Genomic DNA, 9,863 nt, shown 5'->3' on the forward strand with positions numbered 1-9,863 from the left:
GGACAGATGAACGGAGAAAAGTATAGAGAGATCCTTGATGAAAACCTGCTCCAGACCGCTCAGGACCTCAGACTGGGTGGACGGTTCACCTTCCAACAGGACAACGACCCTAAGCACACAGTCAAGACAACGCAGGCTTTGGGACAAGTCTCTGAATGTCATTGGGTAACCCAGCCAGAGCCTGGACTTGAACCTGATCGTACATTTCTGGAGACACCTGAAAATAGACAAAAACAGGTGTGCCAAGCTTGTAGCGTCATACTCATTCTCCGTTCATCTTTCCCTCAGTCCTATATAAACGTTACATAAATTAAGCACAGAGCAGGATGGATGAAGCTAAGAGGGGTTACTTTGCTGAGAAAATAATTGAAAACAAAAATGACCCTAAAAAGTTTTGGAAATCATTTAAGTAACTAGGCTGTTGTAGCACTACCAAAAACAAACTAAACAGTGTTGGACGGAACATCAAAGGGGAGATGGTATATGGAAAAGCAAAGGTTTCCAATGAATTCAACTCTTTTTTTTACTTCTGTTGCCAGCAAGCTGGTTAGCAAGCTGCCCACCAGTTCTGGTTTGTATGGAAGCAACCAAGTCAAGAATTATTATGTAGAGTTAGGGGTTCAGGCAAAGATAGCAACAGCCAAAATAGTCAGTATGCTGGCAGAGCTAAAGTGCTCCAAAGCCAGAGGCCTGGATAATATTCCTGCAATGTTTCTAATAGATTCTGCTGAGCAAATTGGCCCTTGTATTAAGCATATTGTTAATCTCTCTCTTGAACAAGGCACCTTTCCCAGGGACATGAAACAAGCTAAAGTTATACCTCTGTATAAGAAGGGGACAAAGTCTGACCCTGGGACTTATAGGCCTTTATCTCTCCTCTGTGTAACATCAAAGATCCTGGAGAGAATTGTACATGAGAAAATGTATGAATATGTTAACAAACAGGGTCTAATGTATAATTTTCAGTCGGGTTTTAGAAAAACATACTCCACTGATTCATGTCTACTTTACTTGACTGACTTCATCAGGAAAGAGATTGATGAGGGAAATCTGTGTGGAATGGTACTGCTTGACCTACAGAAGGCCTTTGATATAGTTAACCACTGTCTCCTAATCTCCAAACTGGAGGCACTGGGGTTAAGCAGTGTCCCTCTAGGCTGGGTAAAGTCCTATTTATCAGGAAGGGAGCAAGTAGTAGAGGTTAATGGTTCACTATCTCAGGCAAAACCAATGAGTTGTGGCGTTCCGCAGGGGAGTGTGCTTGGGCCTCTGCTGTTTTTATTGTATATTAAGGATATGAAAGATGCTTGTTCTTGCCGTCTTTTTCTTTATGCGGATGACTCTACACTTCTGGTGTCTCACAAAAGTTAAACTATGATGGATAGCATACTTAGCACAGAGTTTACTAACATTAGCAAATGGCTTGGAGATATTACGCTTTCTCTGCACTTAGGGAAAACTGAAGCAATTATTTTGGGATCCAGACCTAAATTGTGTAGGTTGTCTGAAATCAGAGTGGAGTTAGGGGGTGAGGTGCTGACTAATAAAACCTCTGTTAGCTACTTGGGATGTATCCTTGATGGAAGCTTGGGAGGTGTGAGCATGGCCAATAAGGTGCTAGGGAAGGTTAATGCCAGGACTACGTTTTTGGCTAGAAAGTCCAAGCTGCTTGAAGGATTCCATGAAAGTGCTAGCTACTGCCCTCATTCAATGCCATTTTGACTCTGCTAGTACTTCCTGGTTTGGGGGCTTATCTAAATGTATGAAGGGGAAGTGTCACGCCTTGGTCTTAGTATTTTGTGTTTTCTTTATTGGTTCAGGCCAGGGTGTGACATGGGTTATTGTGTTGTCGTATTGTTTTTTTTTTGTAGGCATTGGGATTGTGGTTGATTAGGGGTGTGTCGAGTGTAGGCTTGGCTGCCTGAGGCGGTTCTCGATCAGAGTCAGGTGATTCTTGTTTTCTCTGATGGGGAACCGTATTTAGGTAGCCTGAGTTTCACTTTGTATTTCGTGGGTGATTGTTCCTGTCTCTGTGTAGTTTCACCAGATAGGCTGTAATTAGGTTTCACGCTCCGTTTGTTGTTTTGTATTTATTAGTTATTTCATGTGTCACTTTTTTCATTAAAGTCATGAGTAACCACTACGCTGCATTTCGGTCCGACTCCCTTTCAACAAACGAAGAACGCCGTTATAGGAAGCTCCAGATAGCCCAGAATAAGTTGATCAGGGTAGTATTGAAGGTGAGTCCACATACTCATATAGGCAGGAGCTGCTTTCAGGAACTAAACTGGCTGCCTGTTGAGGCTAGGGTGTCCCGGATTGACTAGGTTTGGTTTACAGGAGTATTTATGGTCCTGCGCCCAGCTATTTAAGTGTTTACTTTCCTCGTGTTAGGGATGCACACACAATCACAGCACCAGATCAGGTGTTGCTGATGTGTGCTTATACAGGTTCAGGAGTAATGCTGGGAAAAGGTACTTTTTTGTATACTGGAGCCTCAGAATGGAATGAGTTGCCTCTGCCTATAAATACAACGTCCTCTTTGGACAGCTTTAAAAAATAAAGTAAAAATATGTTTGGTGTCTTCTGTGCCCATATGAATAACCCCTATGATGTAACTGGAATGATGAGATAGATGTTCTTCTTCTCGGTTTTTGTTTTATTATTTCACTGCCATACTGTGTTCTATCTTGTCTAGCCATCTTGTCTCAAGAGGACCGCAATGGAAATAAGTCCCAGACTTTTATGTGTGTTATCCTCAATGATTTTAAATGGTTGAATTAATAAACTAAACTAAAACTAAACAAGAGGACTCAAGGCTGTAAACGCTGCAAAAGGTGTTTCAACAAAGTACTGAGTAAAGGGTCTGAATACTTAAAGTACCAGTCAAAAGTTTGGACACACCTACTCATTCAAGGGTTTTTCTTTATTTTTATTATTTTCTACATTGTATAATAATAGTGAAGACATCAAAATTATGAAAAAACACATGGAATCATGGGTACTATTTAATGAAGCTGCAAGTTGAGGACTTGTGAGGCATCTGTCTCACAAACTAGACACTCTAATGTACTTGCCCTCTTGCTCAGTTGTGCACCGGGGCTTCCCACTCCTCTTTCTATTCTGGTTAGAGACAGTTTGCGCTGTTCTGTAAAGGGAGTGGTACACAGCGTCATACGAGATCTTCAGTTTCTTAGTAATTTCTCGCATGGAACAGCCTTCATTTCTCAGAACAAAAATAGACTGACGAGTTTCAGAGAAAGTTCTTTGTTTCTAGCCATTTTGAGCCTGTAATTGAACCCACAAATGCTGATGCTCCAGATACTCAACTAGTCTAAAGAAGGCCAGTTGTATTGCTTCTTTAATTAGCACAACAGTTTTCAGCTGTGCTAACATAATTACAAAATGTTTTTTGAATGATCAATTATCCTTTTAAAATGATAGCTTGGATTAGCTAACACAGCGTGCCATTGGAACACAGAAGTGATGGTTGATGATAAATGGGCCTCTGTACGTCTGTGTAGACATTCCATAAAACATCTGATGTTTCCTGCTACAATAGTCATTTACAACATTAACAATGTATACACTGCATTTCTGATCAATGTGATGTTATTTTAATGGACAAAAAAAAAGTGCTTTTCTTTCAAAAACAAGGACATTTCTAAGTGACCCCAAACTTTTGAACGGTAGTGTATATTTTATATTTGAGATTCTTCAAATAGCCACCCTTTGCCTTGACGACAGCTTTGCACACACTTGGCAATCTCTCAACCAGCTTCATGATGCAGTCACCTAGAATGCATTTCAATGAACAGGTGTGCCTTGTTAAACGTTCATTTGTTGAATTTCTTTCCTTCTTAATGCGTTTGGGCCAATCATTTATGTTGTGACAAGGTAGAGGTGGTATACAGAAGATAGCCCTATTTGGTAAAAGACCAAGTCCATATTATGGCAAGAACTGCTCATATTAGCGAAATGACAGTTCATTATTTAGACATGAAGTTCAGTCAATACGGAACATTTCCAGAACTTTTACATTTTTTTCAAGTGCAGTGGCAAGAACCATCAAGCGCTATGATGAGACTGGCTCTCATGAGGACGCCAGAGGAAAGGAGGACCCAGAGTTACCTCTGCTGCAGAGGATACGTTCATTAGAGTTACCAGCCTCAGAAATTGCAGCCCAAATAAATGCTTCACAGAGTTCAAGCAACAGACACATCTCATCATCAACTGTTCAGAGGAGACTGTGTGAATCAGGTCTTCATGGTTGAATTGCTGCAAAGAAACCACTGCTAAAGGACACCAATAAGAAGGGACTTGCTTGGGCCAAGAAACACGAGCAATGGACATTAGAACAGTGGAAATTCCAAATTTGAGATTTTTTGTTCCAACCGCTTGTCTTTGTGAGATGCAGAGTAGGTAAACGGATAAACTCCACATGTGTGGTTCCCACCGTGAAGCATGGAGGAGGAGGTGTGATGGTGTGGGGGTGCTTTGATGGTGACACTGTCTGTGATTAATTTAACCAGCATGCCTACCACAGCATGCTGCAGGATACTCCATCCCATCTGGTTTGTGCTTAGGGGGACTATCATTTATTTTTCAACAGGACACAACTACAGGCTGTGTAAGGGCTATTTGACCATGAAGGAGAGTGATGGAATGCTTCATCAGATGACCTGGCCTCAACCCAATTGAGATGATTTGGGATGAGTTGGACCGCAGAGTGAAGGAAAAGCAGCCAACAAGTGCTCAGCATATTTGTGAGCTCCTTCAAGACTGTTGGAAAAGCACTCCAGATTCATCTGGTTGAGAGATTTCCAAGAGTGCTCAAAGTTGTCATCAAGACAAAGGGTGACTACTTTGAAGAATCTCAAATATAAACTATGTTTTGATTTGTTTAACACTTTTTTTGGTAACTACAAGATTCCATATGTGTTATTTCATAGTTGTGATGTATTCACTAATATTCTACAATGTCGAAAATAATACAAATTAAGAAAAACCTTTGAATGAGTAGGTGTGTCCAAAGTTCTGATTGGTACTGTACAGTCGTGGCCAAAAGTTTTGAGAATGACATAAATATAGATTTTTCACAAAGTTCGCTGCTTCAGTGTATTTAGATATTTTTGTCAGATGTTACTATGGAACACTGAAGTATAATTACAAGCATTTCATACGTGTCAAAGGCTTTTATTGACAATTACATGAAGTTGATGCAAAGAGTCAATATTTGCAGTGTTGACCCTTCTTTTTCAAGACCTCTGCAGTCCACCCTGTCTGATGGCAGCCCATTCTTGCATGATCAATGCTTGGAGTTTGTCAGAATTTGTGGGGTTTTGTTCGTCCAACTGCCTCTTGAGGATTGACCACAAGTTCTCAATGGGATTAAGGTCTGGGGAATTTCCTGGCCATGGACCCAAAATATTGATGTTTTGTTACCCGAGACACTTAGTTATCACTTTTGCCTTGTAGCAAGGTTCTCCATCCTGCTGGAAAAGGCATTGTTCGTCACCAAACTGTTCCTGGATGGTTGGGAGAAGTTGCTCTCGGAGGATGTGTTGGTACCATCCTTTATTCATAACTGTGTTCTTAGGCAAAATTGTGAGTGAGCCCACTCCCTTGGCTGAGAAGCAACCCCACACATGAATGGTCTCAGGATGCTTTACTGTTTATGACACAAGACTGATGGTAGCGCTCACCTTGTCTTCTCCGGACAAGCTTTTTCCCGGATGCCCCAAACAATCGGAAAGGGGATCCATCAGAGAAAATTACTTTACCACAGTCCTCAGCAGTCCAATCCCTGCACCTTTTGCAGAATATCAGGCTGTCCCTGATGTTTTTCCTGGAGATAAGTGGCTTCTTTGCTGCCTTTCTTGACACCAGGCCATCTCCAAAGGTCTTCGCCTCACTGTGCATGCAGATGCACTCACACCTGCCTGCTGCCATTCCTGAGCAAGCTCTGTACTGGTGGTGCCCCGATCCCGCAGCTGAATCAACTTTAGGAGACGGTCCTGACGCCTGCTGGGCTTTCTTGAGTGCCCTGAAGCCTTCTTCACAACAATTTAACCTCTCTCCTTGAAGTTCTTGATGATCCGATAAATGGTTGATTTAGGTGCAATCTTACTGGCAGCAATATCCTTGCCTGTGAAGCCCTTTTTGTGCAAAGCAATGATGACGGCACATGTTTCCTTGCAGGTAACCATGGTTGACAGAGGAAGAACAATGATTCCAAGCACCGCCCTCCTTTTGAAGCTTCCAGTTTGTTATTCGAACTCAATCAGCATGACAGAGTGATCTCCAGCCTTGTCCTCATCAACACTCACACCTGTGTCAACGAGAGAATCACTGACATGTCAGCTGGTCCTTTTGTGGCAGGGCTGAAATGCAGTGGAAATGTTTTTTGGGGGGATTCAGTTCATTTGCATGGCAAAGAGGGAATTTGCAATTAATTACAATTAATCTGATCCCTCTTCATAACATTCTGGAGTATATGTAAATTGCCATCATACAAACTGAGGCAGCAGACTTTGTGAAAATGTATATTTGTGTAATTCTCAACGTTTGGCCACGACTATGTAAATCTGATATTTAATTGTATTAAATATTTTTAAAATGTAATAAAAATGTTTTTGCTTTGTCATTATGGGGTATTGTGTGTAGATTGAGCCGGAAAAAAATAATTTGATCAATTTTAGAGTAAGGTTGTAACATAACAAAATGTAGAAAAGGTCAAGGGGTCTGAATACTTTCAGAATTCACTGTATGTGTCTCTAATATGGTCATACCTTTGGCAGGAGATAAGGGCAGCTCAGTTTCCACCTGATTTTGTGGGCAGAGCCAGGTCTGCCTATGGTTGCTTGTTTTTTTGTGTGTCAAAAAGCAATATTTTTGTTTTTTCATAATTGGGTTGGGTCTAATTGTGTTGCTGTCATGGGGCTCTGTGGGGTCTGTTTGTGAACAGAGCCCCAGAACCAGCTGGCTTAGGAGACTCTTTAGGTTAATTTCTCTGTAGTTGAGGGCTTTGTGTGGGCATTGCTTCCTTTTGGGTAGTTGTAGAATTTAACAGCTCTTCTGGATTTGGATCATTAGCGGGTATAGTCCTAATTCTGCTGTACATGCATTGTTTGGGATTTTGAGTTGTACATGAAGGATATTTTTGCAGAATTCTGCATGCAAAGTCTCTATTGGGTGTTTGTCCAATTTTGTGAATTCTTGGTTGTTGAATGGACTCCAGACCTCACAACCATAGAGAGCAATAAGTTATATTTTAGCCAGATCATAATTGGGATGTCGAGTTTCACAGTATGTTCCTTTTGATGGCAAAGAAAGCCCTTCTTGCCTTGTCTCTTAGATCGTTCACAGCCTTGTGGAAGTTACCTGTGGTGTTGAGGTTTAGGCCAAGGTAGGTTTACTTCTTTGTGTACTCTAGGGCAACTGTGTGTAGATTGAATTTGTATTTGTTATCCTGGCAACTGGACCTTTTTTCACATATAGTCTACACATTCTCATTGTTAGTTGGTCTCTGTTTACTGACGGTCCCTCACACTCCCACCACATCGGAACTGTCCCCATTCTATTCTGTATCGATGACTCTTACCTAACTACTGATGTGGTTACTTTACACTCCATTACCACAGCTGTATTATGTGACTCGGTCTGTTTCTGACTCATTCATTATCTCAGTTTGTAGCTTGGCATCACTAGGCTACATTGACATCACTAACTCCCAATATCAACTGCACTATCGTCATCTATTGGGAATTCATGGCAATGTCATCCTACACTGCAGGTAGGCACTGCAGGGGAGAGCTACTGCAGCTGTCTATTGTGGTTGGTAATTTGTCAAAGAGATGAGAAAAAATTGAGTTCTTGCTCACTCTGCCTCTCCCTCTCTCTCACTGGCTCATGATCTCTCTTGCTTTTCAGCTTTTTTTGTTATTTTTTGTTTGCGCTCTTCTTATTAATCAAATCAAATTGTATTTGTCACATGCTCCGTATATAACACAGGTGTATACTTTACAGTGAAATCCTTACTTATGAGCCTTTTTTCACTAATTGTAAAACTGTTCTGAGTTTAGATTAACATCTATCCCTACAGCCATGAGCCAGACTCTTCTTATTGACTCAGTGAGGTTATTATGTCTGGGAGAATCTGATTCCATTCAAATCTTGTGGACACCACAACAATCCACTGAATGTTCTTAGTGCAGTGGCCTCACTATTGGATTGTAGCTCAGTGTGTCAATATACAGTAGCCTACATCTATAATGAAATCTCTGCATTATACTTCTATGATGATGAAAGCTATGCATTGTTGCATGTATAAGACATCGGACTATAATATTGTATACTCTAGTCTAAGTATAATGACAAAGACATGAGGTGTATCTGTAATTTTTAGACATCTCAGCTGCAGTCCCTGGTAATTGTCTAGTCTTTTTATAGTATTGGGACATGGGGTGTGGCAAAGGGGATTACAATCCCTCTCTAATCTGTCCCTGATCTTTGATTAATCCGTCCTCTCCTCCCCCATCCACTCACTCAGTCTTCTGATTTACCTCAGTAGGTAGAAAGCTACCCCTAGACACTGACCTCAGTTTAGCTATTTCCACCTGATAGTTAAATGTGGGATTAGATGAGGGTAAACTGATTCTAGATCTGTGCCTATGGGCAAATTCTATCCAAAGTATAACGCTAATGAGCAGTTTTACTGTATAAATTGACCTGAGGATTAATTGTTATTTAAACTGAAATCAAGGTTGCATGAGTGAGTTTAGCAAGTCTATGATTAAGTAAAGTCAAGTAAGTGCTTTGTGATGGGATTCATTGATGTAGGCCTACAGTAAGTCTATTATATGGGTGGTAGCTGGTTATGAGTATTATGAGACCATGGGGCTGAGGCCAGTGTGGAGGAAAAAGCCAATATCTATGATCCTATTACTGAAGTGGAGACAGGAACAGGATTGGGGAGTAACTGATTAGGCCTACATGCAATATGTAATCTAATTACAAAAGAAACAAACTAATCACCTTATGTTACCAGCTAAAATATTGTAATCAGATTACAGATACTTTTGAAAAAGTAGATGCTTATCTTGGACTACTTTTACATTCAGAAAGGATGTTTGCAGGGAAAAAAATACATACACATCTTTCTGTTAACAGCTTTTGACATTCAATTCAGCATTGAAAAAGGCATGCGTTTAAGTTTGTTAAACCTGAGCGAGTCTGAAAGTAATCAGATTACGTTACTGAGTTTGGGTAATTCTAAAGTTGCGTTATTGATTCAACTTTTGGACCGGTATCTAGTAACAGTACCAGATTACATTTAGAAAGTAATCTACCCAATCCTTAGACCCTTTTAAGTATGTCAGAATTTAAGGGATTCCATTGATCATTTGGTATGTCTAAATACAAAGATTCATTGGTGTTACTCCATTTAAATGAAGGGAAATTACATTGAGAACCAAATTATTAATCATATCACTTTAGTAAATTCTTTTTTGGTTAATGACCTTAAATTTGAGCCTCCTCAATGACCAAAAATGTATTATTGGTGTTACATTTAGAAAGTAACCTACCCAACCCTGGACAGGAAACTGCTCCACAAAGACAGGCATAAAGCCCCATATGGTTCCATAAGTAGATTTCTCAAGGGGTGACAGAGGGCAGTAGGCAGGTGAGGTTTGTTGGATACCATCTGTTTATGTAGTAATGCACAACATTACACACATTTACAAATACATTGATTAGGCCTAAACAATAGAAATACAGGTTTGTTTCTTATGGATTACATTTTAGACTTAGACTTTGACATTTTTTTGTTGTTGAAAAGAACCATGAACTAAAGATCCTAG

This window comes from Oncorhynchus kisutch, linkage group LG26 (assembly GCF_002021735.2).
Source record: "Oncorhynchus kisutch isolate 150728-3 linkage group LG26, Okis_V2, whole genome shotgun sequence".
Taxonomy (NCBI): Eukaryota; Metazoa; Chordata; class Actinopteri; order Salmoniformes; family Salmonidae; genus Oncorhynchus; species Oncorhynchus kisutch.